Raw genomic sequence first — 9739 nt, 5'->3', positions numbered from 1 at the left:
GCTTTTCTAATTAGAAAGAAGACACTTCATCCAAGGGGGAAAAAATCAGCAAGCAGTAGAAGATGAGGATGATTTGGACCTGCGAAGCTCTTCTTGGCGATAAACAACCTGCATTACCAATGAATGAGTTTTAAGCATCTGAAAGTTATTTATTCCCTCTTTAACTTGTTAAATAGATATTAGATCAAAGTGCAAGTTGTTTGAATAAATCAACATTTGCGGACTTACCATCATCCTCAACCATAGGATGATAAGGTGTTTTAGGTTCAGTTATTTTCTGCCTCACTGGTTTATTGGCTTCAATTTCATACAAGTTGTCTTCATTCCATCTCACTTGAGGCCTACTAAAAGATATACATAATATGCAACTCTTAAGGTTTATATTATCCAACATGGAGAAATACATAAGTCAGTTTCAGGGAAAAAAAAAGTGACACCTCACCATTTTTTTTTTAAAAAAAAATCTGCAGAATTTCTAAATTCTGAATCTAGTCATATGTAAAATCAATTTTTCTATGAATGATCACTTAGTCAAATTCCTTCTAAAACAGACAAGCATCCTTTGTACAAATAAAAGAAAAGCTAAAAGGTCTTGAACTATGGAATTTGTGAATTTTCAGGCCAGTTGCAATAGCGTCAACTAATTTACGATTTTTTTTTTTTGAAATTTTGTTTAAACAGACAACATCTAGCAAGGCCAAGACAAAAGAAAAGGTAAATATCATGCATTACTAGTACTAACCTCATTGTCCAAAATAACAGATCTTAGCTACCAGTGAAATTCCTGATTATGTTTTTCCTGTGTATAGAAATACACATGATAAAAGTGTTAACTTCGAACACAATTTTGCAGCAGAAAACTGAATATTTACATATAGCACAAGCTTAAATTCTAAACCATTTGTTCAGGAATGCATATAGGGAGGTACAAATACAATGATGATTTCATCAGGGGGAAAAAAATTGAAGCACACTTCTCCAAAAAGAAATGGCAATACAATATATAGATAGCAGACAATAAATAATCAAACAAAGTTCACAAACTTCTAGAGGTAAATTGGAACATACTAGTAACACAGAAATGAAGCATATTATAATTCAATTATAATCAATTTAAATATGTTTAATGGTGTTAGTCAATAGTTCCCCCGAATTATTTGATCTAGGACAACACCAACTTGTGCCACTATGGTAAATGCCAACATCCTCCGCATCTACACATCTGACGGGAGTAGAATGGAAGGGGCTCCCAAAATCTGAGCATTCACTAGCTTTAACTCAGAGCAAACAATATGAAGGCACATAATAGTGAAGACCTTGTCAGAACTATTCTAAATGACCTTGACAATTGAAGTGATTTATAAAATACTACAGTCAACTCAAAAATCTAAAGTCAACCAATGTGAGTAACTATCCCAATGTCTTATCTTAATTGGAAGAGATCGCCGATTACATCATGAACCACAAACCAAACTCAAACTATTGCAGCACGCAAAGCGTAGTTCTTTCCTTTCAATTTCTTCATAGTAATAGTAATGGACACAACGGGGCTTGAAAGATCAGTAATAGGAGACATTAAGGAGGTAGTCAAAGAGTTTGACTTTTTACCATGTATCAGTAAGGTTCACATCATAGATTAACCTCATATCAGTAAGGTTCAATCCAGTTATCAGTCACATAACATCTATGCATACACTAATATATTTTTGTTAACCATGGATATACTTGCACTTCCAATCCTCTGGATAAAGTTAGCTTCTTTCAATGGCGAGTTAGTAGTTGCACAATATGCAAATAAATCAAACTAAATTAATATAACAAATCTCTTGAACACTTCCATGGTTTGTGTAATCACATAACTGAGTAACAAACACTCTTCATGGTTTACTATACAACTTACGAAGAAGACTTAATGAGAGTTCCTTCAAGAAAAACTGGATAGAAGTGGGATCAAACAGGTTTCAATACTCTTCATTTCAAAGATGCTATAACTAGATTGAATGCACAGGCAAATAAGTAAAATACAGATTACAAGCAAGAAATCAGCATTATCTCTTTATGAATTAGAACTAATTACTTCTTTATAGTCGTCCATAACACATTTCTAGGAAGGTACTAAAAACAACAATAAAAACCCCCTAATCTTTGGATTAAAAATTAAAAAAAAGGAAGTGTGACTAAGTATAGGAAGCCATAATGCTAATAGATTAAACGAGCTTCAACTGAAGGATTACAAGACCAATTCAGCAAGAAAGTTCACGCCTTTTAGAATTATCCACGGATGAAAGAGAATTAATCCATGGGTTTAAAAAGAAACAATTTTTTTGATTCCATATGAGGCACAAACATGAAGAACCAGCCAAACCAGAAATCTACCCAGATTAATTTGGCCATTTTGTTTCTTGCCAAAAAAATAAAAATAAAATAATCAACCAAATAACTTTGTTCCAGCACATGAATCCAAACAAAACCTAACCATTAGTGATTCCCTAAGGAAACAGAAGACAATTAGGCAAGAATCCAATAAAGAAAAGAGGGGAAATTACCAGAGCGACGATGAAGATTCAACGCAGGACCAGGATGGCTTGCTGCTGGATGGTAATGGTGGTACTATTTTTTCCCAACCAGGATTTGGAACGCGGCGCTTCTGTTAGGGCTCGCGGAGAGGGTCGTGGCTCGCGGCGAGGAAGGTGTCTGGCCGCTGCTGCTTGGGCTTGCGGTGAGGAGACTGCTCGCGGAGAGGAAGGTGGCTCGCGGAGAGGAATAGGGTTCACGGAGAGCTCCAGCTCGCGGATGCTCGCGGCGAGGAAGGTGCGGTGGCTCGTGGCGAGGAAGGTGGCTGGTCGCGATGAGGAGCTCGCTCATGGAGAGGGCGGTGGCTCACGGAGAGGAGCTCGCTCGCGAAGAGGAAGGTGGCTAGGGCTCGTGGAGAGGAGCTCGCTCGCGGGCTATGCTTTTTTTGATGCGACGCGGCTTTTTTTTTTCTGCTTCCGCGGACTGGACCAACAAAAAAAACAAGCGAGACTGCAAGCAACGTGGCCGAGGTTTCACAACGCGGACGGAGAAGCAAGGGCGTCGATCTAGGAAGGAGAAGAGGCAGATGAGGTTGAGAGAGATGGTCGGAGGTTTAGGTTTAGGTTTAGATGAGATAGATGGTCGCGTGAGGAAGGGGCGCGATATAGATTTAGGTTTAGAGGGAACTTCACAGTGTTGCAAATTTTGGCTGTGGGAATATTAAAATATTTTATTTTGGTTCATTAACACTGAATTTTAAAAACCGCAGTTAAAATCGGTGTCTATTAACGAAAAAAAAGGCGCTCATAGACATCGCCTAAAAAACCGATGTCTGTGAGCTAAAATCTGCGCTCATAGACACCGGTTTTTGAAAAAACCGGTGTAAAATACTCAAAGACATCGATTTTTGCTTAAAACCGTTGTTGTTCCACTGATGTCTATGAGGGTTTTTGTTGTAGTGCAAGGTGATCACGATGGTAGAGAAACCTCTCGAATTTGATCCTTGGCCGACCGCCGGAGCCAAACCCTAGCTTCCTCTTCATTTCCACCCAAGCTGGTCGCCGTTGCACGCGAGAGGGAGAAGAGAGGAAAATTTCGGAGAAGAGAAAACCTAATCCTCTCTTAACTTATCCTCTTTTATATACCTAAGTATTCTGTTATCTATTACTACATAAATATATTTTCGCTCTTTCCTTAATCAGCATGGCCCTGCTGGGTTTTTGGTCATCACGCTTCGCTTAAGTCTCGGATCGGGTCGAAGGTCGCGGGTTTGAACCTCGGCTTAACCTCTTTATTTTTGCAACTCGTTTATTTTGGTAAAAATACCAAACGAACTCTGAAAATTACATAAAAATACTCTAAAAATTCCTAAAAATCTCTAGAATATTTATAAATCATTTATAAATATTTATAGGTACTTTTAGAACTCCAAATAATGAAATATGGGGTGTTACACAGTCTTGGAAGGTAATTTTGGAAATTAATATTTAATTGAATTTATAACATAGGTGGATTTGAATCAATAATGTTCAGTATTGTTTGTGATCCAAATCTAAACCATTAAGAATAGATAAGTTAAATTTGGAATCAATCATGTTAAGTTCTGTTTGCGATTCCTAATTTAATTTCTAAAGAACACAATAGGTTGTTTAGGAAATGTTCGACACTTGTACAAAATTTTTGTACAGTGGAGCCGGTACGATCTTCCTAGGACCAACCAACACATAGAACACTACTCTTAATTGTTCCTAGTCGAGCATTAATATACAAGGATAATATTAATGCGTTGAGACTAGCATGTAGGTCAATGGATGACTTGATCTCACAAGTCATAGATATGAGATATCAGATTGACACATGGGTATATATTAGAGAATATGTACTGAACGACCCACCATGAGAATGTTTCATGGATCATCGTATGAGTGTCATAAACATTCTCTTGTGACTATTGGTAGGAATAGTCCTTAGACCTGAAGTCACTATGGTTCTATACATAAGGAGTTGTATACTTTGGTATCGTCAAACGTCACTCGTAACAAGGTGGACTATAAAGTCGATCACTGGGAATGCAATAAATTATGCAGAGCGATGTGAGTGATGTAGATGGGATCTATCCCTTCCATACGACGAAAGTGATATTTATGTGCACCTTGATTAGTAGGACACAAGAATGCATGGCCATGCTTAAATAAGTCAATATGTGATAATGAACTTATTTAATTGAGTGTGTCTACTTAGAGATCAAGAAACATAAATATTGATAAGAGGATGACACGGTCTATGCCTCATTGATCAATTTAGATATCGAGGATAGAAGGATTGAGTCATACAAGATAATAACCATGGAAAGGTTAAGTCGGATCTCGACATTCTCGTCACTTGGGTAGCAATGCTGCCTTGCTAGATGTCACTCATTTCTTAAGTATTTAAATGTTAATTTGGATACATTTCCAACGTTACGAGAACCTATTAGGTCACACACAAAGAAAAAGTCAATGGAGATGGATTCATATGCTGAATCATTGGATTAAGTCTAATTCAAATTGGCTCATTGAGTAAGACTCAATTAAATCCAACTATTGGATTGAGTCCAATTCAAATTAGACTCATTGAATCAATTGGATTAATGATTAATGAGTTGGACTCATTATATGATTTCATGAATTATTTGATGATTAATGAGTTGGACTCATTATATGATTTCATGAATTAATTAATGAATAATGAGTTGGACTCATTATATCATTTCATGATATTTAAATTCATGAAGAAGGAGGAGTGTACAACTTGAGTTACTCATGCATTGGATGCATTGGATGAAGAGTGACAATTTGAATTGCTCATGCATTGCATGCATTGAATTCATTGGATGAAGAGTAAACCATTTGAATTGCGCATGCATTGGATTCATTGGATGAAGACAAATATTAATGTCAATCAACACAATTGACATTAAGGCATGAGGCAACTTCATGAATCTATAAAAAGGAGTTTTTGGATTCATTTTATGATGAGATTTTGGTGCTCTAGCTCTTCTTCCTCCTCCTCTCTTCCACTTGGCCAAAACCTCCAAGAAAGGTTGCTAGCACAACCTTTGGTTGTTTCATTCTCCACCTTGTGAGTTTGTGAGACAAACGAGACTTGTTTGTGTGGATATCATAGAGGCGCAGCCACTTGATCGCGCTAAGATCAACATCTAAAGAAACGTTGGAATCGGGATTGCGAAGGGCACACAACAAAGGTATAACTTTCTCATGTAGATAATTAATACTTAGTATATGGTTTCCTTTCGCATGGATCTATTGGAAAGGAACTCGATGTTTTCCACTGCACTTTCGCATGTTTAGCGCCCTAGTTCTTTACGGTGGTATCGGAGCCACTTGTGAAGGCATATACTAAGTTGTAGTAGAATTTCATATGTGATATAGAAATTGCATAACATGTTTATTATGATTTGCATGATTATGAGCAAATTTCGGCCAAGAGGTTTTCACCGAAACCATCATGGCGTTGTGGCTCATAATTAGTTGTTTATATCATAGTAAATTTTGTCATAATAGATTGAGAATGTTATATGACATGATGCATGGTTATGGCCCTTAAACCCCGATGTGATTGGATGTGTGTGTTGTAATTCATAATACGGCCTGCGTGTCGTGCCTCACCTCTTTTATTCTAGTTGTAAATTTAGACTACACTCGAATGTAACTCGAGTTTCTCTTTAGACTTTATAATGTACAAATTAGAGAAGAATAAGTCTACTTGACGACGGTGAAAAGGGAGAAGGATAACAACACATGACGACCAAGGAAGCACTTGGAGAAGATGCTTTTGAAGCATTTGGAGAAGATACTTTTGCCTAGGTTGACCTTTTGATCTTCTCATTGGCTTGAGAGGGTCATAGAAAATGGGGCCATAACCATGTCACAATTTTTATGCATATATGTGATGTATGCCATGATATGCTATGATTTTGTGCGATGCATATATAGTTTAATCATGATTAGGTCTATTAAATATGCCTACCAAAGTTTAGTACTCACTACTAGCTTGATCAATTGTAGTCAAGTTTTGCCAAAGCAAAGTGACTCGATTTATCTTGCTAGAGTGCGAAGGACAATTGTGATGTCCGACTACTAAAATTTTGGGGGTGACTTAACTAAGTTAAGAACTTAGAGGCATATCCCATACAATGAAACTCAAGATTATAATAGTCTTGGGCGATTAGACAAATCTAATTCAAGATGAGTTATAATGTGAATTTCATAAGATAGGCAAATGAACAAATAGTCTTGTTCACACAATGATATAAGAGTTACATATGATGTAATTGGTAAATGTTGTCTACCTAAGTTATACTAAGTCTTGGGCGATTAGCCAAAGCTAACTCAAGATACAGTATAATATGGATCTTGTCCCACATAAATATTATCGCGATTAGATTTGGAGCTAGTAGTGTGGGTAAAACCACATCCATGACTTGCTTCTACCAAAAGCTTTACAATTTAGTGAGAGAATCATTTAATTAAAGGCCTAGTTAAATGATAAAAAATATGATACTTATTTCTACATTTTATTGTTGTAGATCACCATGTCGTCAAATACTCTCTGTCTGCGATCTCCTTGATAAGGACAAGCTCAATGGAGCTAACTTCCTAGACTGGTACAGAAACATGAGAATAGTACTCAAGCAAGAACGAAAACTGTACGTCCTAGAGCAGCCCATTCATGAAGCACCCCCCGCTACTGCCACTAGAGCTGATAGAGATGCTTACAAGAAGCATCAAGATGATGCATTAGATGTGTCATGCCTTATGCTCGCCACCATGAACTCTGAGCTTCAGAAGCAACATGAGAACATGGACGCCTATGATATGGTTGAACACCTTAGGCAACTATATCAAAGACAAGCAAGGCATGAGAGATTTGAGATCTCAAAAGCTCTATTTCAATGCAGAATGCAAGAAGGAAGTCCTGTAGGGCCTTATGTGCTCAAGATGATCAGGTATATGGAGAATCTACAAAGGTTGGGATTCCCACTAGGCCAAGAATTGGCCACTGACCTAATTTTGCAATCATTGCCCGAAAGCTATAGTGAATTTGTCATGAACTATAACATGAATGAAATTGACAAACCATTGCCTGAGATGTTGAGCATGTTGAGAACTGCTGAACTCAACCTTAAGAAGGTAAAGCCTAGCACTATTTTAATGGTGCCAAAGGGCAAAGGCAAATGGAAGTCCAAAGGTAAGGGTAAAACCCAAACCAAAGGCAAGGACAAGGCTCATGCACTGAAACCCAAAGGCGGGGTGACTAAGGAAGGAACCTGCTTCCACTGTGATGAGACCAGACATTGGAAGAGGAACTGCAAATTATACCTAGAGGAAGTGAAAAGGAAGAGAAGTGAAACTTCTGCCTCAGGCATACAAGTTATGGAAATCAATATGTCTATTTCTTCTTCATGGGTATTAGATACCAGATGTGCATCTCACATTTGTACTAATGTGCAGGTCTTGAGAAATAGTAGAATATTGACAAAAGGTGAAGTGGACCTACGAGTAGGCAATGACGCAAGAGTTGCTGTTATAGCTGTAGGAACATATTCCTTATCTTTGTCCACTGGACTTATATTAGAACTTGAAGAGTGCTGTTATGTGCCTGCCTTGACTAAGAACATCATCTCTATTTCTTGTTTAGACAAGAAAGGATTCTCATTTGTAATAAAGGACAAATGTTGTTCCATTTATTTCAATGAAATGTTCTATTGTAGTGCACATCTTGTGAATGAACTCTATGTTCTAGACTTTGACAATCCAATCTATAACATAAATACCAAACGGTTCAAGTCTAATGATTTGAAACAAACATATCTCTGGCATTGTCGCTTGGGTCACATAAATGAGAGTCGCATATCCCAACTCTATAAGAATGGACTTTTGGACTCATTTGATTTTGAATCATATGAGATATGCGAATCTTGTCTTCAAGGAAAGATGACAAAGACTCTATTTAGTGGACATAGCGAAAGAGCTAATGACTTGTTAGAACTCATACATACAGATGTATGTGTTCCTTTCAGAATAGTAGCTAGAGGAGGCTACCATTACTTTATTACATTTACTGATGATTTCAGTAGATATGGTTATGTATATCTAATGCGACATAAGTTATAATTGTAAAATACTGAAAATAGGCGAATATTAATAAGGGAATTTTCCAAAATTTTTGGAAATTTTTTATGAATTTTTCGGAGCTTGTACAGACAAGTTTACGGGGATGAAAATAGGATCCGGGAAAGCCTGTTTAGGCTACCTATTTAAGCGAGGAAAAGTTGTATTTCTTTTCCTTTTTATTTTCTTTTCTTTTATTCTTTTTCCCCGTATCTTTTTCCCCCGAATTCCCTAATCAACTCGCGAGCCTTCCTTCTTCCACTGCGAATTTTGTGCTGTGCCAAAACTGCTCCGAGGCAGTTCCTTCCTCTCCTCCTCATCCATGCCAAGCTACGCGCCGATCACAGGCCATAGGAATCCAGCGACATCGCCGTGCCCTAGCGCCCCGCCGATACCCTCTTCCTCTCCTCTGGCCGACGCGACGCCACTGCCCTTCTTTTCCTGCCCTAGCCGGCCGACCGCCGCCTTGTTCCTTGCTTGAGCAGCCAACTATCGCCCAGGATTCTCCTCACAGTGTCGTGCTTAGAGCTGATGCCACCACCGCCATCTTCTCTACTCTTCTTTCGATTTGGATGCTCGACGCCGAGAACCGCTGCCTGGGCAGTGCACAATTGCAGGAGAGAAGTCTGGGGTAAGGTTGCTGGATTGAGCTTGATTAGATTACAAGGTTAATTGATAGATTGCTAAGTTCAGGCATCACTCCAATCTATGCCATGGTTCAATGGGCTTTGTTCTTAACAGCACACTGGCACCTGCACTTGGTCTTCCATTAAATCCACAGAAGCAAAGGAAGCTGAGAAAGTTCTTAGTGCATTACTGTCATTTATAGATATCTTGGTTGAGTTAGGGAACATTTGATGTAGAGGGCAGCATTCTTTTACCCTGCTTCAATCGGCATTGTACGCGGACAATCCATAGCTGCAACCACAGACTTTTCAGTAGCTAGATCTCTGGAAAATTAAGGTAAGTTGGCTTGGATATCAGATTTACATAGCATGAGGTTTCAGAGTTGGATTTAATTTAGGTAGGAATTGGTACATACATAATTGCTT

The 9739-nt window shown here is 38.1% G+C and overlaps 1 long non-coding RNA gene across 1 annotated transcript; it reads right to left on the bottom strand.

Moving 5' to 3' along the window:
* Positions 1–286: 286 nt before the first annotated feature.
* Positions 287–2627, bottom strand: LOC122003674. The gene is made up of 3 exons (XR_006118026.1): positions 2547–2627; positions 743–799; positions 287–344 (listed from the first exon to the last, which is right to left on the bottom strand). It is a non-coding gene; the product is annotated as an uncharacterized LOC122003674 (long non-coding RNA).
* Positions 2628–9739: the final 7112 nt, after the last annotated feature.

Source organism: Zingiber officinale, chromosome 7B (genome assembly GCF_018446385.1).
Source record: "Zingiber officinale cultivar Zhangliang chromosome 7B, Zo_v1.1, whole genome shotgun sequence".
Lineage (NCBI taxonomy): Eukaryota > Viridiplantae > Streptophyta > Magnoliopsida > Zingiberales > Zingiberaceae > Zingiber > Zingiber officinale.
This window is presented reverse-complemented; position numbering and strand designations above follow the sequence as displayed.